Genomic DNA, 23,021 nt, shown 5'->3' with positions numbered 1-23,021 from the left:
TATGTCCCTTTAAGATAAGAAAACTGTGGGGGTACCTGGGTGGCTCAGTCGGTTGGGCCTCCAACTTTGGCTCAGGTCAGATCTCACATTCGTGGGTTCGGGCCCCGCGTTGGGCTCTGTGCTGACAGCTAGCTCAGAGCCTGGAGCCTGCTTCCACTTCTGTGTCTCCTTCTCTCTCTGACCCTCCCCCTCGCATGCTCTGTCTCTCTCTGTATTAAAAATAAATAAAACATTTTAAAAAATTAAAAAAAAAAAGAAAAAAAAAGAAAACTGTGGGGCACCTGGGTGGCTCAGTCAGTTAAACGTCTGACTTCAGCTCAGGTCATGATCTCATGGTTCATGAGTTTAAACCCCACGTCGTGCTCTGTACTGACAGCTCAGGGACTGGAGCCTGCTTCATGTTCTGTGTCTCCCTCCTTCTCTGCTCCTTTCCTGCTTGAGCGCCCCCTCTCAAAAATAAACATTTTTTAAAAAGATAAGAAAAATGCTGTTAACCAAATGGAGGCATGTCATGGGTTATAAGAGAGTCTGATTTCAGATATGTTAAAATGTAAAAATAAGACAATGTGTCCCCCACTTCCGACCCCCACCCTGCATTTGCTTCTTGGAATCGATAAAGCCTCCGTCAGGACTTAATTAGATTTCACCTTCCCTCTGATAGATTTACTTATGTTTTTAGAATAGCCAGGTAAGCAGGACATTTTCTTTTCAGCCAATGGCTGTCACTCGGCTTCATTCTTATCCATGCTCAGGGGTGAGCAGGATCAGTTTGAACCTGAAAAATACTTGGCTATATTCTCAAATGGTCTGGATTGCTTAGCCACAAAAGTTAGGGCTTTTATATCTAAAAATGTGCCATAGATTTCTTCATCCTTTTCATTTCACTTTTTAATTTCACTTTTCAAAACTAAGAAACAGCTTATAAGGTGAAAATTGTCAAAGCAGTTTGTAGGTATAGATTCAGCTTCACTGTGACAGCTCCTTTATTATGGAAGGGGACACAAAGGACACCCTGTCTCTGTAGAGTCTCGTAACATCAGCCTGTAAGAAGGGTAATATTGAGAAGTGACCAGTGAAGGGAAGGAAGGCAGGAAGGATCCTCCGGTTGAGAGATGGGTATCTCAGTGTTCTCATGTGACAACTTTGCCTTGACCAGAAATTCTCCTGACCGTTTCTGACAGCATCCTTGAATATTTCCAGGGATTAAGAGCTCGTGTCTCAGAAGGGAGCCTGTTTATTTTTGAACGGCCAGACTCATTAGGAATGTGAAAGCAATTGTGTTTCTTTCATTTCTCTCTTTAAAAAGAATTTTATTTAATCCATTTACTTTTGAAATCAGAATAAATACAGGTTACCACAGAAACTTCATGTTTGAGCTAAAATTTAATTTTTTTATAGCATTTATCCATTTATGCTAGTTCTGCTTCTCTGGAATTCCCCAGCCATGCAAATCTTTAACCCATTATCATGTCTTCTGTTTCCTCTGACACTTATAGGAAATGCCCAGCTTCTTATGAGGCATGAAGTTAAACATGTCTGTCCGCTCAAATTTTATTCATTGTGTGACCTCCGGGAACTTACTCCATTGCCTCATTTTTAAAATGTGGATTATAAGGCTCCTGGGGGGCTCAGTCCATTAAGCATCCAACTCTTGATTTCAGCTCAGATCATGATCCCACGGTTAGTGTGTTCAAGCCCCACATGGGGCTCTGCACTGACATCACTGCAGTGTGGAGCCTGCTTGGGATTCTCTCTCTCCCTCTCTCTCTGCCCTACTCCTTTGCTCACACTCTCTCTGTCTCTCTCAAAATAAGAAAAATAAAATGTGGATAACGAAGAGTTTTGTGAGAAATAACTCAGTTGGTGCATGTAATGCCCTTAGTACAGTGCCCGGCAAATAGTTAAGTGCTCGATAAATGTCAGTACTCTTTCTTAGTCACCCTTCTGGTAGGCTGCTTCTACTACATCCTACCTCCCAAACTCAAGTGAAATAATCTTGAAATCCTGATCTTGTTTCCTTCCCCCCTTCCTTCCTTCCTTCCTTCCTTCCTTCCTTCCTTCCTTCCATCCTTCCTTCCTTCTGTCTTCCATCTTTCCCTTGATTTCAGTGTCCATGCACTTATCAGGTCTCCCACCAAGCCCTTCCTCTAATTCTCATGAGGATCCATTTTGACAATTTAAAAAAATCTACTACCTGGTTTCCTTGCCTCGAGCATTTCCAGGACACTGTGGTAGGAATAGCAGGCACTTTAATGGTAGCCTCACTTGGGTTCAGAATCTGATTCTACCACTTATAGGAATGAATGTGCAAGTTACTGAACCATTTTGAGACTTAGTTCCTGTATCAATAAAACGGAAACCTGCCTCTTCTGGAGTGATTGTTGGATAATGAGGTAGAATTATAAGATGATGTCTGAAGAGGTCTGGGCACACCTGAGGCATTCATTAAATGGCACTTGCCTTCTTTTCCCCTTCCAGATCATTCTATGTTCAGTGACTACATGAATTCCAAAATCAATGTTTTAATTACGTGGTATCTTGCTTAAAATACTCTGTGACTTCTCATTTTTCCCTAAGGCCTGTCTGAAATCTCTGACACACATTTAATATGAAACAAAGGTTCTAGAGCCGGCTTGAATCCTGGTGCCATGACTTACTAATAACCTTGGGCAAGTTTTGTAACCTTTCTACCTCAGTTTCCTCATTTGTAGAATGGGAGTGATCATAATCATACCTGCTTTAAAGGATTCTCATACAAGTTGAGTTAGTTAGCCTGTGTCCAGGATTTGGAAAAGTCCCTGACTAACTTTCCTACACCTTCCCTGATGCCCCACGTGCTCTTTCCGGGCACAGCTCTCATTGCTTTTCCTAGGATTCCAGGCTCCTAGCAAGCCAGACAATTTCTTCTCCTAAGTCTGTCCGTCACTTCTGCCTCCCCTTCTTTATGGTCTCTGTTGCTGCTCTCTTCCCAAATTATTTCCTCTGTTGGTTTGCTTTGGTGATTGTGAGTTTAGAGTTGGACCCCAGAATCTGGACTGTTTCCATAACTTAATATCAGATTAAGTTCTTGCAGCCTGTTGTTCTAAGCTTCTCTGGGGAGGAGAGGGAAGCGAAGGCCATATCTTACCATACATAACTCTTAGCAACCTGTTGGCATTGCCCATTAACCTGACTCTTTGTCTCCTTGGGCTGTAAGCTCCATGGGGACAGGCAAAATACCCGTGTTCATCTACATCACTCAACTCGTAGCAAAGTGTCTGGCACATAAGAGGCACTCAGTAAATATTTATTGAATTGATGGTTGGATAGAGCAAGATTGGAAAGTATAATGCCCCCTTTGGGTTACCGAATTGCAAAACATCAGATGCACTTTCTTCCCTGCCTAGGGAAGAAACCACTTCTAGCAAGAATGCAGCTTAATGTTCCAGTATATTCTTGGGCTCTGGAGGTTATTTTGGGGGCTCTGCTTCTGATAGAGCTGTGGGAAGTTAGTTGTTAACATTCATGAGTGATAGCTTAATAATATCAACTTTCACCAGTCCTTGCACTGAATCCAGATTAATTTTTCCTAGTATGTTTCTATTTTGAGTATGCATTATTTGCTTTGTATGACCTTCCTTACATAAGACAGTGCTTTCACAGAAATAATGAAACAATTGCTAATGAACGCAGAAGATGTCATGGAAATCCTCTGTGGAGTCGGCTATCAAAAGCAACAAAACCAATATCCAGTCCATATATGATGAAATGATTTTGTCATCTAAAGACCCTTTTATATTGGCAAAAAGTGACTGGAAGTGAAGTAGGAAGGGCAAATGGGAGAAACCACATGTGATCGTTTGGGCTTACTATCAGAATTCTTTCTGGATTTTCTTTATGTCCATTCCATTTCTCTCTTTCTTTTCTCTCTATTACACTGCTGGAAGGAGAGAGTACTACCCACAAATTTTTTTGGCAGACTTGGGTATTAGTGAATTAGCATTTTGGCCTCCAGTCTGAAGAGCAGACCCTATTCTCTTTGTAATGGGCGTTGTCAAGGAAGCTTTCCAAAGGCAGAGGGGAAAAATGGCACCCTCTCCACTGTCAAGGATTTTTATGAGGGTCAAGTAGCCTTGGCAAGAGCTCAGGCCAGAATGACTTGGCTGCAGCAAAGAATGCCATAAGCCTTGTGACAGGTTGGATTTGCCATAAACCTGAGTTCACTAAATTCTTAAGATGGTGAGAGATTGTTGCACTCTGGCCTAAGAATTTCTTGTATAATTTTTTTTTCTTTTTTGCGAGTGGCAGTTGGATGGTTTGACAGTTACCCTCTCCTTGCTCGCTGTCTCTCCTGCTGTTCATTCCCCTTCTCAGAATCCGCATAAGCCAAGTCACCCTGGTAGTGGTCGGTCCACCATACATCAACACACAAAATATTCTTAGGCGTCTGCAACGTGTTCCAAAAATGTGTCCAAGTAACTGATGAGACATGGCTTATTTGTCCTGAGAAAGTGATTTAATGTCCAAGTTCCACCCTGTGTGAGTTTTTAGCCTCAGACAAATACTAGCATTCATCTTGATCTAAATGTGCTGGTTTCATTATTTGTATTAACAGCGGCAGTAGCATTAGAGCATTATTTCCAAAGGCTACGGATTCAAGAAGGAGGTTAAGGTGCTATATGAACGTATTCAATCTTCCTAACAGCCTGAAGATTTATTCCTATTATTGCCCAAGTTATACAAGTGAGGAAACTGAGGCTCAGAGAGGTTAAGTAATATGTCAAATATTTTCCCAGGCATGTCAGGAGTAGCCCTTTTCCAACCCCGAGAGATTGAAATTCTTACTTAGGTGGAGGTGACACATCAGGTCAAAGATGTAGCTGAAGAGGTGAGTGTGTGAAAGGGGGGCAGAGGTGTGCACCAGGGAAGGTTTTTGGTGTGCATGGAACCTCTTGGGCTGCCTCACAAATCCCAGGAGGAGGGAAGAGCTAGCAAGCCTCCAGGGGTCCAAGTAAAGGAGGCTTTGGACCTTCTCTGTAGATCAGAGGTAAACTGGTGACCAACCCCTCCGCCCCCAGCCTCCACGAAGCCTGGAGATGTATTTATATTTGGCCCATATGTTTAAAAAATCTGAGCCAGCATTTAAAAACCAGATTTCAGGGTGCCTGGCAGGCTCAGTCAATAGAGCATGCAACTCTTGAACTTGGGGTTGTGAGTTCAGCCCCCATATTGAGCATAGAGCTTACTTAAAAGACAAATAAAATCAGATTTCACATGAAAGTCCAGTTTTCCAGCTTCTCTAGAATACCAAGACTTCAGGTTTCCCTGTGGCCACAACTAGCGGTAACCACGGGCTGGAGTGGTCCAGAAGAATCAGACCCTTCGTTGTCGGTCAGCCCCGTCCCCACTGCCTGAATCATCCCCTGTATGTGCCTGGCCCCTGGGGCCGTTTGCTTGGCAGCTACTCTGTTGCTGGGCTTCTCAGTCTTGGTACTACTGACATTCTGGGCCAGATAATTTGTCATGAGGGCCCATCCTGTTCTTTGGAGGATATTTAGCAGCACCCCTGGTCTGCTCTAAATGCCAGTAGTCCCCCCTCCACATTGTGGCAGCCAAAAGTGAATCCAGACATCATCCTGTGCTCCCTGGGGAGTAAAAGCACCCCTGATAGCAACCACTAGGGTAGGTCATGAGTCCAAGTCACCACTAAGCAGCCCCCATAAATTCCTGGGAATGATAATCTGGTTGGTCTGGATTAGGTCAGGGGGGTCTTCTTCTGGGGCCAGGTGGCAAGGCATTGGCCAGCATGACCGCCACCTCCCACAGAAAGAGAAGCAGGGCAGGCAGCCCCATAGGCATCCATCACAAGAAGAGGGGGCAAAAGATACCAGGTGAAAACCAGACTCCAGGAATAACTCCCAATAATAGAACAATCTTAACTTTCCAGAGGGTTTTCTTTGCATCTCTTTCCTTTTTTCTTTTTCTCCCTCATTCTATGAAATAACCAAGGCACATATAGCATGCCTTTCTCTTTCAGGAGAGGAGGAACCAGAGGAAAGTTAAGATTCTTGCCTGACTGCATATAGCCACTAGAGAGAAAAGACTTTGCTAGAGAAAAGACTAGAACCCAGTCCTTCTGGAGCCCACCGTCTGCTCCTCTAGTTACCCTTGATATGGGAGCCCTCTGTAACACACCACCTTGTCTGCTCCGGGGAGGTTGAGGGAGAAAGCCAAGCCGGCCATCATCAGACCCAGCCCGGCTGTGACAACAGCCATCGTGCCAGAGCAGGGTCCATTGGCAGGAGGCCACCTCGTCTAACCCCTGTTCCAGTCGGTCTGGGTGTAACCAGCCATTATGGTCTCTCTCGGGTTTCAGATGCACAGGAACAATTAAGTCATTCTCATAATTTCATGTGGTACAGAAAGTCCCAAGCCAAAAATACCATCCTTGCTTCCTACTTTTAGACTTCCAGGGAACTTCCCCTCCTTCCCTCCCTACAATTCACTTTGATTCCTTTCTATTTTTCTCTTCTCAAATGCATTGGCCAGACACGGAGTCCTAGTTTACTTAACGAGGAGCTGCAGGCCCAACATAAGTCAAAATAAACCCAACCTTCATCTGGCCAGAGTGGTGGATACAGGGAATTGTCGACGGTCCTCAAAAACAGAAGCACAGAACGCAATAGAGTGTGCGGGTCTTATCTCTGGTGTGTGCACGTAGGAGAACTGGCCACCAGATGATCCCAGAAGGATGTTGGGGTGATCAGGGAGGTAGTTGTGTCTATGCCCCCATTATTATTTATGGGGTGTAGGTAAGCACAGTGAATCGCTTTCTTTATTTTTAGTATATAAAATTTCTTGCCCAACAGAACTGTGACATCAGGCCTGTGCAGCTTCCTTTCTAGATCTTTCTCAGATGTATCTTAGCAGTTACTTCCTGCAGTCAGAGGACCGATTTGGTCCTTGTGCACACCCCTATTCCCATGTGCACGCTGGTGTCCCTGCCTTGTGCTGGGCACATGCCACAGCACTGCATTTAGGTTCTATCAGAATTCAGTGAAATGAGTTAACAGTTAGGGATGATGTAAAAGTTTCTTCTACAGGAAGGGATATCATAAATCATAAATGAAGTGAATTAAAAGTTAGGGACCATTGAAAAGTTTCTTCTATAGGAAGAGATATCATAAATTTATTTATAGCACGTCTTCTGAGAGCAGCGGTTCTCAAAACCTTCACCTTCAGGGGCGCCAGCGTGGCTCAGACGGTTAAGCGGCCCACTTTGGCTCAGTGGTCATGATCTTGAGGTTCGTGAGTGTAAGCCCTATGTCAGGCTCTGCACTGGTAGGGTGGATCCCGCTTGGGATTTTCAGTCTCACCCTTCCCCGCTTGTTCTTTCTCAAAATAAATAAACAAACTTATTATTTAGCCTGCATTAGAATCACCTGGAGAGTGCATTGGACTTGCACAGATTGCAGGGCCCTACCCAGACCCCCACTCCCAGTGCCCGTCATTCAACTAGGTTGGGGGGCAGGGCTGAGACTTGGCATTTCTGATGAGTTTCTAGGTGTTGCTGATATTGCTTATCTGGACTAGACCGATCTAGTGAACTAGGCTAATTGAGAATGGTGCTTTGAAAACTAGGTTTCACCAGTAGTAGTAATGTCTTCTCCTTCTGCTTCTGTACCTTCATCTGTATTGTCCTCCCTCCTCCCGTTGGCCACTTAAGTCCTCGGCATCTGCCAGCCCCAGCCTTGGTTCCCATTCCTCCACCTCCTCTTTCCTGACTGCGCCACTCCACTCAGGTCACTTCCCTTCTCAGAACTCTTCCAATTTTTAAATTAAGCCCCAGAACTGAATCTGCTGCCTTGCATCATATGCGCATTGCACGTTAGTCCTTTCCCCAGTTAGACCAAACTCATTGGATTAGTGAACTTGACACGCCTTATACACTCTTCTGTGTGTCCTTGCACTGAGCACAGGGCTAAGTGCATTGTAGATAACTCAATAATTTATTGATTGATGAAGGTTCAAAGTGAATTCAGAGAGGAAATAGAATGCTGCATATACTATTAAGTGGTAGTGCCTGATAACATACGCACCAAATTATGCCTCCGCTGTGGCAAACCCCTGTGCCTTCTGTGCTCAAAGCCACACATCTTTCTGCCTGGTTCAACTTTGCCCTGCCTTTGGCCTGCTTTGGGCATCCTGGGCTTGCTCAGTATGGCGGACACCCACGCCTACTCTCAGGGCCACCTGGGGCAGTTGCTGTCTCCATGCCTGTTGTCTACTGGACATGAGAACCAGTCCCTGGACTTTGGGGCACCATGATGGCTAGTGGTCCGCATGGTGGAAGGATGGCAGTTATGTCGGAAAGGCAGGTTAGGACCAGACTGTGAAGGCCTTACATGGCATATTAGGGGCTTAGACTTTGCCTTCTAGAAAATGGGAAACTTTTTAGAAAAGAGAATGACATAATCAAGTGTGTTCTTTAGAATCATAACTCTGGAGTCACTGGCTTCCGATGGGGTAGATGAGACACTAACAGAGGCAGACATATGAGGGAGCTTTGATTTGGAGGGTTCTTTCTTGATAGTCAACTCTTCTCACCTTTTTAAAGATCCTCTGGCTACCTTCACAAATGACCGCAAGCTATGTGGCTTAAGACCAGAGAAATCTATTCTCTGAAGGCATGAGAATCTGTCCCATGTCTTTTTCTTGGGTTCTGGTGTTGTGCAATCCTTGGTTCCTATCTCTGCCTCTGTTGTCACCTGGCATCTTTGCATGCCTGTCTCTTCTTAGAAGGACATCAGTCATACTGGATTGAGTCCCACCCTAATGACCTCATCTTGACTTTACTACATCTACATATACCCTATTTCCAAATAAAGTCACATTCACAAAGATTGGAGGTTAGTTATTCAGGATACCTTTTTTTTTTTTTTTTGGAGGAGGACACAGCTCAACCAATAACAAGCATTCACTTTGCTACATCTTATCATTTTAGGGCTTAAGATAGCAATGGGCTTGCTGCTATATCCAGCTAGTCAACTCATCTCTGAAATGTGCCCTTGAGGAGTTAAGAAGCTGCCTCTACCTTGAGTAATATAGCAGTAATTATGAAGTAATTATGAAGGAAGGGAACACAGGACCAAAGCAGCAGGAGGCGGGCCACTGACCCCAAGACCAGTTAGGATACTATTGCAGGTGAGAAATAATGAGACCCTAAGTAAGGCAGTGGCTTGAGAATAGAGGAGGGGTAGAGTCGAGGAACAGGTCAAAGGTATAACCAGTAAGATTGGATGTAGGGGGAGGAATGATTTAATGGTAACTCTGAGCCTATTGAAAAATATGCTTGTGTGTTTGTTCTAAGTGTATAGGTATATAATAACTATCTATATGATACAGACACTGTATGTATATATACATATTTGTTTCTTGAAGATAAACAAGGCTTTGTGGACAAGCTTCTCCTTCTTTGTCCTTCCCTAACTACCTCCAATTATGCTTTATTGTCTTGAAAAGGAGAGTAATAAGGAGGAAATCGTATGGAAGAAAGTCAGGAGCCATCTTGGAAATCAATGGGAATACCGATTTATAAACTGAAAGCAGGCAAATGACACAGATTTTGGCCTACACCCTCCTGAGGAGATTCTTGTAAATGCGGTGTGACTGTGTAGGGGGGTGGTGGCCACGCACTTGCTAAGTGCAGCCCTGCAGGCCCTTTATTCAAGTCGGTTCCCAGCCATCCTAGAGCCTGACTGGGCGACTGGCTGACCTGCAGAGAGACTCAGACCTTGGAGAACATAAGTTTCAGGCCCTGGCATTGGCATCATCATAGGCTCTCAGTCTTCAGTAGCTAGTTTTTGTATTCATTATCTCCTTTGGTTTTCATAGATGTAGAACAATGGAAAACCCCTTGCCCGCAGAAGTCCTGTTGTTCTTCCTGCGTGGGGGTTAGTGTTTGGCCAAGACTCTTAACTTCTCCAAGCTCCATTTTCTCATCAGTAGTGGACCAACAACACTATACTTACAAGATGATTGTGAGGACAGATACCAGTTAATGTGTGTAAGGTGATGGCTCAGAGCTGGTGCCCTGCACTGCTCATTCCCTTTCCATTCCTCTTCAGTCTCCCTTCTCTGTCTTCTTCCAGGCCTTTCTGACTCTTAGGGCCAGAGCTCTTTCTGCCATTCTATCCCTCAGGAAATAAGACATAAATAAATAAAGAGAACTAATGAACCATTGGAACCATTATCGACTACATACTCACCTAAAGGGCAGGACTAGGGGTCTTGGAATGTATGTAGCAAACTGTGGGAGTGAAGGTGAGAAGGAAATGTCAGAATTCTCATTGAGATGAACAGAGATCCGGTTTGAGAGGCAGAATCTGGTGCTGGTTCTGTCCCTTTCCTGCACTGCTGTTATCCATCACAAGGACCCCCAGCTTCCTCTTCTTCAATAGAGAACAGCTCTGCAGGACCTCATCCTTCCGGGGCCTGAGGTGTTGAAGCAGCTGCTGGTGGATCTGTTGGGCTAACCCATACTTGGGGACGACCTGAGACACTGGAGAGGGGCCACTGCCCAGGTCACCCTGCAGCTCCCCTGGGTGACAGCCGCTGGGACTTAGTTTCACTCTGAAGAGAAAGCAGCAGCCCGCACTTCTGGTTAAATAAAACTGGGAATGATGATCTACTCAGGCCTGCCTCCTCGACTTCACTTCCCCACCAGGAATGCTTTCCCAGTGCCCCTTCTACCTGCTCCACATCCGTCCTCAAATCCCAGACCGGAAGTTCCACTTGAGACTTCATCCCACAGAAATGTTAGCCCACAGGGCAAAGATAACAGGTATGAGAAGGCTTCCTGCAACATTGCTCATAATGGGGAAACCAGGAAAATCACGCAATGGGCCATTTGCAGATTTTTTTTTTTTAGATGAATGGCACCATGAGCAAGTGACTCACCAGCTCAGAGCTTCTCGCTCCTTGTTTGTAACATATAAATTACTAATATCCAGCCTGACTACAAGGACTATGCGATGATAAGTATGAAAGCACTTTGTAAATTGCAAATGGTTTTACAAATGTAAGGGATATGATGACTCAACAGTGAAAAAAGTCCTTTGAGGCCTTTTACAAATAAAGGCATTTTATATATTTAAACTCTTGGCACTCACAAATTTAACATTTGAGTCTTTGCCAACCTGGGGAGCAATCCCATAGCAATTTGCAGTTTATTTGAGGTATATGTTTTCATCCATCCATGAACATGAATATCTCACACGAGAAGAGGTGAATAGATGAAGTAGTAGATGTTAAAATATGATCACATTATGGTCTTTAAAGGCTCATTAAAACAGACATTTGTTCGGTCCTCTGTGCCCCATCAGCGGTTTCTGTGTTATTGGGAAGGAGTGAGACAAAAAAGGAAAAATTAGAAATATATTATGTAATTTGATAAAACATAACTATACTCATGAAACAGTGGGCACAGCAAGGTACAGTAATGTATACACAGGTTTTTACCTGTATTGTGCAATAGTACTGAGGAGAGCCGGCAGGTTTCTACTGTCTTGTGCCTTCCTGGGGACAGGACTAACACAGAGCAAAGGGATTCAGGAACATCTGTGTAAGCCTGGAGCGATAGAAGAACTTCTGGGATTACATGTAGTTGTCCCACATTCAAATGGAAAAAATTTCCACCTGAGACTATGCAGCAGCAATTACAAGTGAGTTTATTTTTTTCCCTATTAATTTATTGTTGAAGTATAGATGACTTGAGTGATTTTTTGTTGTTGTTGTTACTGTGGTGTGTGTGTTTAGTTTTCTCCCACTTAACATCCTGTACGGAGGCAGTGCTGCGTTGGTACGGGACATCGCAGTTGCCTGAGGCACAGGCTACTTCCTGTTTTCTGCTCAGCCACCCCAAGGTGTGGCACTGGTCCTGATGAGCCCACGTGGAACTTTGGCTCCCACCTGTCAATTTTGAGCAAGGGCGGAGTAAGGAGGTCATGCCCCCTCCCCCACTCTGCGACATGCCCTAGGACTTGCCCACTCTCCTTTCCCTTACATCATCAGCCACACCTAGTTGCACAAGAATCAGGGAATGAATTCTTTATTCCGAGCAGCCACATGCCCAACTAAAAGCCAGAGGTTGTGTTATTGAAGGAAAGGAAGCATGGCTGTTGCGGGACAACTTGTGAGCCCTGCCGCTGTTCAGCCCCTCTCTGTGCCCGTGAGCCAGTTGCTCAGACAGGAGGGAATCCGAATGGAAGCGGAGACAAGACCGCGCAAGACTGTGACTCAAGGCTTATTGCATCTGTCAGGGAGTTCCCGGGGCAATTGAATGTGGGTTGTGTTTTTGGTTTCACAAAGTGAAGGTTTCATTTAAATGAAATTATTAGTGAATGATCTTCCTTGACTTTTTGTAAGTTACAAAGATTGCTTGGAGGATGTTGTTTAAGAAACAAAGCAAGCCCTGGCCTGACCCAGCTAGGCTGTGTTCTCCTGTTGGTTATGCGCAAGTGCACACAACGCTAGCCTCAGAAAAATTCCTTCTTAAACCGTGGTCAAGTGAGACCAAACACTGTGATTTTGTCTAAGCACAGACTAAGCCAAGGCTACTTTACAACCCATAAAATACTGCCCAACACTCCCCCCACCTGGCTAATAGGAGTGGCCACTGCTGCCTTACCATTTCACTGCTCTCTGCACTCCGGTCAGCTCCCTACAGGTAACATTTATTGAGATACACGGTCATTGAGTGCCCCATCTGAAGCAAAGCCTTGCATCACCAAAGCCCAAATCCTGGAATAGGTTCTAATACCCTCTCACTGAAGACGTCCACGGGACTCCATGGCGTGCGCTCTCGGTACTGTGATGGATGCAACTACAGATGTGTTTCCTGGTGGTCGTTGGCAGGAAGACATCGGCATGTTGCATAGTGGAAGGGGAAAGCCTGCCCTGTAAATTCAGGAAGTCTGGGTGCACTTAGAGGAGACCTCCCTGCAACATTGGGCCAGTTTCTCATCCTCTTAAAGCTTCAGTTTCCTGATCTGTAAGTTGTGGATGGTGATCTCAACTTCACAAGGTTGTGAAAATGAAATTATAGAGACCAAAGTGCTTTTTAGAATTACAATGCACTCAGTTTTGACTATGATGGGGAAAATAATGGGAAATTCTATGTTTCTAAGGTTTTCTTTGAGCTGAGGTTAATGAATAGCTCAATTTATAACTTCATTTACATCACTAGGTAAGTTTGCATTAATAGTCCCCACTTCTTCTGTACCTGCAAAGGAAATTTGAGCCAACAGCCTGACCCCTGGGCATTTCTACCGAAACCAGGGTAGTTTCAACAGAGCCTTCTTGAAAGGAAAGTTCCATTTCATTTGAATGGAGAAAACAAAAAAGGCAAAGAGTCACATTATGACTTCTGTAGTGTCATACCTAAATAATTACAGGATAGCACTTTTCCCCAACAGCCTCTGGAAAGCCCATCTTTTCACTGGGCTTCAGAAGTCTAAAGGAAAACTCTAGAGCCGAGATCTGTTTCAGCTCTAGTTATTTCCCAGGGTCACTATCACCCACTGTCACCATTTCTTAAGAGATGAAAAGAAGCTACCTGAAGCAGCTGAGTAAGAATCCAGCTCTGCGTTTTGCTTCACCTGTGATCTTGACCAAATACCTGACCGCCAGGTTCCTCGTGTTGAAAATACAAATAGGCATGGCTGCCTTAGAACTACATCAGGCATCACTGTCCAGCTGTGAAGTGCCATATATTCGGGAAAGGACCCATTACATTCCTGGTGTTGTTATTTTATTAGGAGAGGGTCCTACTCATTTAGGATAATAAGCAGCTTTTGAGCACCGATTTTGTCTCACTCACCACTCTGTGGAGCTACATAGAGGGCCAAATTGGAGATGTTTATACCTCAGGGCTACGACTTGGAGACATGAACCCAGCTGGGGTGTTACAGTTCCCTCTCCAAGGGGAAACCCACCAGGCCCGTTGCCTCTTGCTTTTGTATTTCAGACAGTAGATTTTATCAAGTTGGTAGCTGATTCTACCAGTCACGTTTAGATTTGACCAGGGTCTGAAAGTGCAGGCTTTATTTGTGACATGGAGCTTATCTGTCAGGTTGGATGGTTCCTAGACAAACAATCCAGGGCGTCACATTTTCCTTTATGTGGGGATCAGTTGATATGGTAGGTAGTTTGGGGTGACGCTGAGGGCTACTGTCCCAGACAGCCCCGGAGAGCGGTTCCTTTCTCCACTCTAGAGGTGCCCCAGCCTAGCAGAGCAAATTCAAGGGTGCCCTGGTCACGATGTCACTTTCTCCTGGGCAGAAGACAGACCCTCACCCGTCTTCACCTTCCAAACACTATTTTCATATTTTAATTTGGCAAGTGTCTTTTGTTTGCCTTTAAATCTTATCTTTATATAGTTTACAGACCTTTATGTTCAGGTTATAATCTACTTACACTTCACTGTATAAATTTAATAAAACTGATCAAACCCTGAGGAGTGCTGAGCACTGAGCTGGGTAGACTGGGAAGTCAAACAGGGACAGATGTCCCAGCTCACAGGGCACTCAAGGCCTAGTCAGAGAATCAGCTGTGTTTATGTCTAATTCATGTCAAGACAGCACGTCGAACCCAACCATTGAGATGGGTCCCAGGTGTAACACATTTCTTCTAATGGCCCTGTGAGTGTGGTCGTGACAACCTTTTCAAGGATATAGAACGTGAGACCAGGTTGGCCCTAAATGGCTGCTGTGGTCACCCGGCTAAGGGGGGCTCTGACTTGTAAGCGCTGGGCTTCTCCACCCCGGCACGCCGCTCATCTCTCTTGCTTCGTTCTCTTGCTTGCTATTTCTTCATAGCATGTTGCCATCTCAAGATGACAGACTCATTGCTATGAATTACATAGAAATTATTTTGGGGGTTGACTCTTCTCCCCAGCTATTTAGGAAAGTGCCTTAGGTCTCTGGACATGTCGCCAAATCCTCTTTAATAGCTAACTGAGCTCTTCATTGGTGTGCTGGTTTCTGTTAGCTTCAATGTGTACTGTTTTAACCTTTTCCCACATCTGACCCCTATCCCACCCAGGACATTACTGGAGTTTTAGCCGGATCCCTTCCTCTCTTGTACCTGCACGGGAGACTTTGCCTCCGGCAGGCAGTGCGCAAGTTTTTCTTCCTTTAGGTGTTCTTGCATTTTTTTTGGAAACAGGTTTGAGGATGGGGGAACATAAGTTCTGCAAAGTATGTCTCAAATTAGTATAAGGGCCTAAGTTAGGAGAAACTAACAAATTGTACCTCATTCTCTCTTGGTTTTATCAAAATAACCCACCTATGTGCCACCGTAAGATTTACAAAGGACTTTCCTGCCCTTGGTCTCATTGGTCTCTCACCAACACCCCTGAGAGGTTAGAAACAAGAGAGTTCTAGTGAATCCCCCAGGCGACCCAGCCAGTAGTAAGCGGCAGAAGAGGAAATTGGAATCTGTTCATCAGGGTTCAGAACTGGGCCTTTTCTCTCTGCCAGGTCCGGGCAGAGTATGGACTTTGAGATAATAAAGTTGGCTCAAGTACTCAGAGTGGTTGTTACTTCCTTTATTCTTCCCAGCATCCAGGAGAAACTTCTCAGTTACGAATTATAGCCTTCAGATCAGCCCTGGAGACAGTGCTAAGTGCTTTCACCAGTGAGGCTCCTGTTGGTAAAGAGGGGACAGAGCACATGACGAAGGAAGGCTAGCTTTTGGGATTGTAACAGACTGGTAAGATTTCCTAGGAATGAGGCTAGCTCTGAGAAAAAGAGAAGGTGAACTCTGGTGACAAGTTGCCATAATATAAAAGGGGAATTGATCTGTTTTAAAGTACTTGGATGTAAATATACATTCTAATTTGGAGTCCAGATTCCATTCCGGAGGATGCTTCCTGGGCTGTGGATACATTAACGAATGTAGGTCCTTAACTTGGGAGACATTTTAAACATTCTGGGGAGTCATGCACTTTAACTGCTAAAATTTTTAAAAGATACAAAACAAACCCATTCAAAGAATTTGTTTTTTTTCCTATTACTCTTGTTGTTAGGATTTTATCATTTGGATGGTGCCTTAGAGTTGGTCTATGAGCCCTTCAAGAGAGCCTCTGACAAAATTCTTTGGAGCCATATACCTCCAACCAAAGAGGGCATTTGGGAAATGTCTTTCGAAAATTTTTTGTTTGTTTATTTACTTTTTTGAGACAGAGAGTGAGCAAACTGAGTCGGGGGAGGGGCAGAGAGAGAGAGAGAGAGAGAAAGAGAATCCCAAGCAGGCTCCGGGCTGTCAGTGTGCAGAGTGTGACGTGGGCTTGATCTTGATCTCACGAACTGTGAGATTAAGACTGACCTGAGTCAAAACCAAGAGTCAGATTCTCAACGGACTGAGCCACCCAGGCGCCCCGGGGAAATGTTTTTCTAAATTAGAACCCTGGAAGATTTATAACTCGAAGGCAGTCACAGGTTTCCAGACCAGTGTAGCGACTCATTGTCTTCCACCAACGTTTAACTTCCTTTTACATCATGGGACTCACTTCCAGATTTCAAAAATGATGACAGCATCAAGGGTAGATTCACTTCCTCTCTTGATTAAGTTGAGTGAGGGGGCGGGGCGGGAAGGATGGGTGGCCGAGGACCGTGGCAGATTTTGTTAAACAGCTCTCAGTGCTTGGTAGTGTGTTTTGCCATTGAAGATGTTGGGAAGGGGACAGACTTCAGCGTGGCCAGGCAGGCAGAGCCCTGGGAACCAGGAAATCCCAGTCCCCCCTCAGCCTTGCTCCGAGGACTGGTCCTGCCAGACTTACTGGCTGGGAGGAGTTGCCCTAGATTCTCTAGAAGAGATTCAGGAGAACCCACAGCCTGGCATTTAACACTTAGTGCTTTACCTGGTGATAAATTATGGAATAGCTAACTGGTCTGTAGTAAACAGTTGCTCAAACGCCTCTTCAGCTTCTCAGTGGCAACAAAGTATATCTGACAGAGATCTTACTTCACATTAAAGATTTAGGGATTCCAGTTAGGACATTTAAAACCTTTTGCCAGAGGGGAGATAGCATACCACACCTCACACCAAATTTCTGAGCCTCATGGTTGGGCATTTATTTTTTAAAAAACAATGTTTGAGGTAGAAAAAACCCGAATTTTTTAAAGTTTATTTTTACTTATTTTGAGAGAGAGAGATGGAAAGCAAGTGGGGGAGAGGCAGGGAGAGAGGGAGATAGAATCCCAAGCAGGTTCTGCACCTGTCAGTGCAGAGCCCAATGTAGGGCTCAAACTCATGAACTGTGAAGTCAAGAAAACAAGAGTCAGATGCTGAACTGACTGAGCCACCCAGGCATCCTGAAAAAAACAAAAAACAATTTTTAGGAAAAAATCTAACCAACTTAATTTAAATGAAGTAAATGATGGTTCGAACTAATCGTGGTGTGATAGAGCTTGGACTGGTGTTTCTAAAATGAAGTTAACTACAGCAGTCTTAAAATGGGGTCATTCAGGTTAGAATTCACTTGTCAATGAGGATCACGAGCAATGATTTGTGTGAACTCGTGTCTTCTCAGCTTACCTGGCAGCCGGGGGAGTATTTTGCAATCAGGTGTGAACTGCAGGGACATTCTTCCTGGGAGCCATCAGCTCATTCAGTATCTTTATGTGAAGAAAGAATGGAATCTTATGTCAACACAAGTCATTCTTCATACCCGGACTGCAACTGCAGACTTAAGCAATTAATTTGTAAGCCTCTATATCTCTTTAAAAAATCATTATATCCCCAGGGGCTGGCACAGTACCCAGCACAGGTATTGTTGTTTGGGTTAAATGACTGAATCTGTAAAAAACATGGTTGAAGAAAAAGACCACAGAGTCCAGTTGTTATTAAAAGAATGCCATCCCTTAAAAAAAAAAATTCTGAAATTACTCATTGAAATCAGAATTTCAGAGTACATTACAAATACTTTATATCTCATTATTCTAGCTAGGAGAGGAAAACACATCTTAGATATGAGACCTTTAAGTAGGAAGTGTAAGGCTCATTTTTCTAGTGTTGGTTCAGCAGCAGCTATGACATCACTAGCTGGCACATACCTTCCCAGAAAGGGCTCCAGGCCGTCATATTGACCGGGCAAGGATAATCTTTGGTCTCCAGATAAGCACACTGGCCTTTACGTCTGTGATGGTCTGCCATACAGAGTGCTCCGGGACTGTTTCTGAAGTTCTGTCCCCGCTCTGGTTGTGGAAGTGGCCATCTACTGGTGGCTCTTATATAACAAAGTCCTCTGAAGTAATATTTCCACACAATAGTTATTAGCAAAAAGAAAATGTTTGAGGACTGTCCCAGGTGGTAGCGGTTTCCCTCGTGGGAACGAGAATGTCTGGAATCCAAGGTTGGTTGTAAAGGTCTTCCTTCGCTGTGGCTGAGGAACAATGGTTGGCAGCCTCTTTGAACTGACTGGTTGGACTTCATCCTTTTAATTCACGTTGTTCTTTACCTCCAAACCGCTTGTCTCTCCCTGGCTTTAAGCTTTTTGGTTCAAAAGAACTTCTTCCAAGTCCGCCATCTAAGTAGACAGATACTCATTCAACGACATTGGAGCTAAAGAGAGGAGGGTTGGGATTGGGGTGGGGAGCAGGCTGACAAAGGAAACCAGAGATAAACATCCCTCATGTAATAACATTGTGTATGGACAGACCTGATTTCCTGACAGACCTGATTCTGTGTACACCTATTTCCATGGTGCTGTCTGGGCCATTAACAATCACCTTGACTCATACTTCTGGTTTTCAGTTCAGCTTCTAGGAATGCATTATTTCACGCCCTGTGGAGGTGGAACTTGACACAGATGAGGAGTACAGCCACCCAGCAACCTCAGCCTATCTGAGGAAACCAGCTACCGTGTCTCTGAGAAGCCCACATAGCCTGTCTGAAATCTGAGAGTAATGCATTCTTCTTGAATGCCAAGAAACTGGGTTTAAAATCTTAATTCCATCAGGGGCGCCTGGGTGGCTCAGTCGATTAGGCATCCGACATCAGCTCAAATCATGATTTTATGGTTTGTGGATTCGAGCCCCACACTGGGCTCGCTGATATCAGCATAGAGCCTGCTTCATATCCTCTGTCCTCCTGTCTCTGCCCTTGCTCCCCACGCGTGTGTGCCCTCTCGCTCTCTCTCAAAAATAAATAAACATAAAATGTTTTCATTCCCTCAAAGTTGGTTGTCAGAGTTTGATAAGGAACAGGATATTTATATAGTCTCAGAGTATCTTCCCACAAGTTGCTTGGCCCTTGCAAGAGGAAAAAACAGCAGTTATGCAGTGGGGAGATGGGATAGTACTTAACCAAGTGATAAAAACGAGTATCACCAAAAAACATCAACAAACATCATGTACCTCCAGACGTGATACCCTGAGGACACAGAATCACTTGACCAGAATTCTAGCAAAAAAAAGCAAAGGCTGAATCCAATTATGAGGAAACATCAGACAAACCTAAACTGAAGGAAATTCTATGAAATAACTGGCCCAATTTCTTAAATATGTTAGTATCAGAAAGGATGAAGGAGAACGGAAGAGCTGTTAGAAACTAAAGGAGACTAGAGAAATGTTAAAGCTAAATGCAATACGAGATTGTCTGGCACCAAACAAACAAAAATCTTGTCATAGAACATTATTGGGATAATTGGTGAAACTGGAACATTGACTTGGATAAAAGTATGGTGTCGACGTTACATTTCCTGAGATTGTTTACTCTGGTTATGTAAGAAAATTCCTTTCTTAGGACATACAGACTGAAGTATTAAGGAACAAGAGGGCATGATGTATAAAAGCTATTTTCAATGGTTTATCTTTTTAAAAACTTTTTTAATGCTTTTTAATTTATTTTTGAGAGAGAGAGCGCGAGCAGGGGAGGATCAGAGAGAGAGGGAGACACAGAATCTGAAGCAGGCCCCAGGCTCTGAGCTAGCCGTCAGCACAGAGCCCGACGCGGGGCTCGAACCCACGAACTGTGAGATCATGACTGGAGCTGAAGCCAGATGCTCAACCGACTGAGCCATCCAGGCGCCCCTGGTTTATCTTTTTAAAAAATCCACAATAGAGAGAGAGAGAAAAGAAGCAAAGATGGCAAAATGTTACAAATTGGTAACAAGTATAAGAATCCTTTGTATATTTTTTGTAACTTTTATGAAGTGGTGAAATTATTTTTTTAAGAAGGTTTTTGAAAAACCATACTTTTGTGGGGCACCTGGGTGGCTCAGTTGGTTAAAGGGGCCAATTTTGATTCAGGTCATGAGCTGGCAGTTGGTGAGTTCAGTCCCCACGTTGAGCTCTGTGCTGACAGCACAGACCCTGGAGCCTGCGTTGGATTCTGTGTCTCCCTCTCTGCCTGTCTCCTGCTCGTGCTCTGTCTCTCAAAAATAAAGATTAAAAAACACATAGTTTTGCTATTCTACAATCATAACCAAAATGAACAGAAAAATCCAGGAGTCCCCTCTACGCTGGGATGGGCAGCAATCCGCCGACAGGGCAGGAAAGATTTTTGTCCCCTTTCTGCCTCTTATCCTGACTCCTGAATCGAATCCTCCCAGCCAGAGGTGGACGACTCCTGCAGGCCCCAACTCTATTTCAAGGGCAGTGAGCCTGGGGAGCTGCTAGGCGGGCTGAGTCTTCTAGAAGCCCCATCTCGCCCCCACAGAGCCAAGTGTTCTCTCTGCGCCAGTGTGGTGGTCGCAAATTGAGGTCAGTAAGAAACCAGATCGGTTTGGGCTTGTAGTGTTGCACATAATGCCATGAGTGAACAGAAAAAATTGTAGCCCAGTGAAGGGGCGGCCCGTGAACTCTGGGTCTGGTTCTGAATATCTTATGATGCCCAGCATAGAAAACAGGAAACATCGGTTAAAACGGGAAATCGCTGTGGGCTGAATTACTGTAATTCCTCATTTTACTTAGAAGTTGGCATGGAGCAGGGCCTTCATCCACAGCCTGACGTCTCCTGCATCTCCGTGCCTTGATAATTTTGCCCTTTCTCTCTCGGGGTGGGCCGGGGAGGGGTGTATGACCAAACTGAGAGGCTTTTTGTCTGGAATTCCTGCCTTTAAGTAAGCTTAGCAATTGTGTTTTTAAAGAGCTGTTTGTTTTTTCCCTGTCTCTAGGTTTAAAGCAGTCTAGCTCTGCTGCCGATCTGGTTTCCTCCTCCTGCCCCCTCTTTATTTCTAAGTAGGCGAGATGCAGCACACAAGGCTGATGACCCCAACAGGAAATTTGTTCTTCTGCCCTCCCCGAATCTTTACCTCTCCCCAGGGGTCCCCTAAAGTATCTGGGAAGGTTTACCAGTCTGTCCAGGCTGAGATCCTTACGCCTGCTCCCTGCCGGCCTCCCTCGTTGAGTTACTTTAAGACTCACCTGTGGTGATAAACAGCTGGGGAACGAGCCTATACACAGTGGGGGTGGTGTTATTTCTCTTACTGGATGGGGATCCGACCACAGTCGTTTGGACCCGTTTCCTTTGGAAGGAAGACAGTTTTTCTGTGTGACCCGGGCCGCCCTCTCTGATGGGGAATCCATCTTGGCTGTCCGTTTCCTGTCTCCAGTGCCAGGTACTCAGCCTTGCCCCTCTGGCCTCCTGGGGCGGCTTCTATTTTTCCGATCTCTCTATCCTCATGGTTCTCTGCCTCACCGATGAAAGCATGCTTGATGAAAACAGGAGCCTTGTCTGGGTAGGTCTGCAAGAGTTACCCCCGCACCTAGAACAGTGCTGGGCTCCTAGTAGGCACATAACTGTTGGAATGAATTAATGAATCGAGGTGTGAATGCATGAACAAATGGATGAAATGCTTCCCAACCTTGGTTTTCTTTTTTTTCTTTTTCGTTTTTTCCTTTTTTCTCCCTTTTACTTATTTATTTTTATTTTGTTTTTCCTTTTTTCTTTTTTTTCTTTTCTTTATTTATTTATTTGTTTGTTTGTTTTTGATCCCATCCTTGGTTTTCTTATTTCCTGCTTTTGCTTCCTGTTCTGCACGATCTCACGAATGCCGTGGCAACAACTTTTATAGCCAATGGAGGACTCTCAAACTGATGTTGCCAGCTCCTTTCTTACTCCCAAGCTCCAGATCTGAACACCCAAGACCTAAGGTGGAAAAGTTCAATAAAGAAGGGATGAGGAGTATAGGTTTCCCGAAGGAGAATATTTGGTCACTAGTGTTGATTTGGGGCAAGTGATATAATTTCTTTGTGCTTGGGGTTTCTCCTCCTTAAAACGAGGATTAATAATAATCTGACTTTACAGGTTTGTTGGATCAATTAGATAAGTTAATATATGTAAATAGCTTAGCATGTTGCTTGCTACAGAAAAAGCCATCTATAGAGTTTACTGGACAGGGGTTTCACTGTAGCTTAGTGTGTCTGGTAAATTGGGGTGATTGCTTTTCCTGGCAGAACAAAAGGGGTGCTGTTAAATCCTGAACTGTTTTCCCAAAGTGCAGACTTAGTCTTTGATTGTAGCGTTTGGACCATGGGTACCCACGCCTCCCTGCTCAGCAGCAGAAAAGGGACTTCCCTAACCCAGCAAACACGATGGTTGAAGTGGTTCACGCACCATGAGGCCCCTGCCTTGGTCAGCAAACTCCTGGTTTCCCACCACTTGCACACCAATGGGAGAGATCTTCCCTTACAGTCTACAGGTTCACTTGTCTAGCTTCTAGAAATTAAGTCCCTTCTTTGGCTCTGTGGATGACTCAGGCAGCAGATAGTGGGTATGTTCAGATAAGACAAGACCCCCCTCTTCAAACGGGTAGGCCCATGCTCATTTTGCAGTCTTGTTTGTAACTATAGTAATGTCACAATTCAGTTGAGATTTTCATCCCACTGGTGAGGAAATTCATAGTGAAGGTTACTACAGCAACCTTAACTCTGCTGGGGGAAAGCATGTCCCTTACAATGGGGCCTTTCAGAGGCTGGGCCGCAAAGCTGGGCAGTGATTCAGTGTATTCAAAAGACAATGGGGCAAAACAGAATAGA

General features: G+C 44.6%; 1 protein-coding gene and 1 long non-coding RNA gene across 2 annotated transcripts in view; one reads left to right on the top strand and one right to left on the bottom strand.

Moving 5' to 3' along the window:
- MYO1E (myosin IE) overlaps positions 1–23,021 on the top strand; it is a 199,436-nt gene that overhangs the window by 37,686 nt on the left and 138,729 nt on the right. The gene's annotated exons all lie outside the window — the stretch shown is intronic.
- LOC115302960 lies at positions 15,600–18,284 on the bottom strand. Its single transcript, XR_003913743.1, has 3 exons — positions 18,096–18,284; positions 17,578–17,657; positions 15,600–15,684 (listed from the first exon to the last, which is right to left on the bottom strand). It is a non-coding gene; the product is annotated as an uncharacterized LOC115302960 (long non-coding RNA).

Source organism: Suricata suricatta, chromosome 9 (assembly GCF_006229205.1).
Source record: "Suricata suricatta isolate VVHF042 chromosome 9, meerkat_22Aug2017_6uvM2_HiC, whole genome shotgun sequence".
Taxonomy (NCBI): domain Eukaryota; kingdom Metazoa; phylum Chordata; class Mammalia; order Carnivora; family Herpestidae; genus Suricata; species Suricata suricatta.
This window is presented reverse-complemented; position numbering and strand designations above follow the sequence as displayed.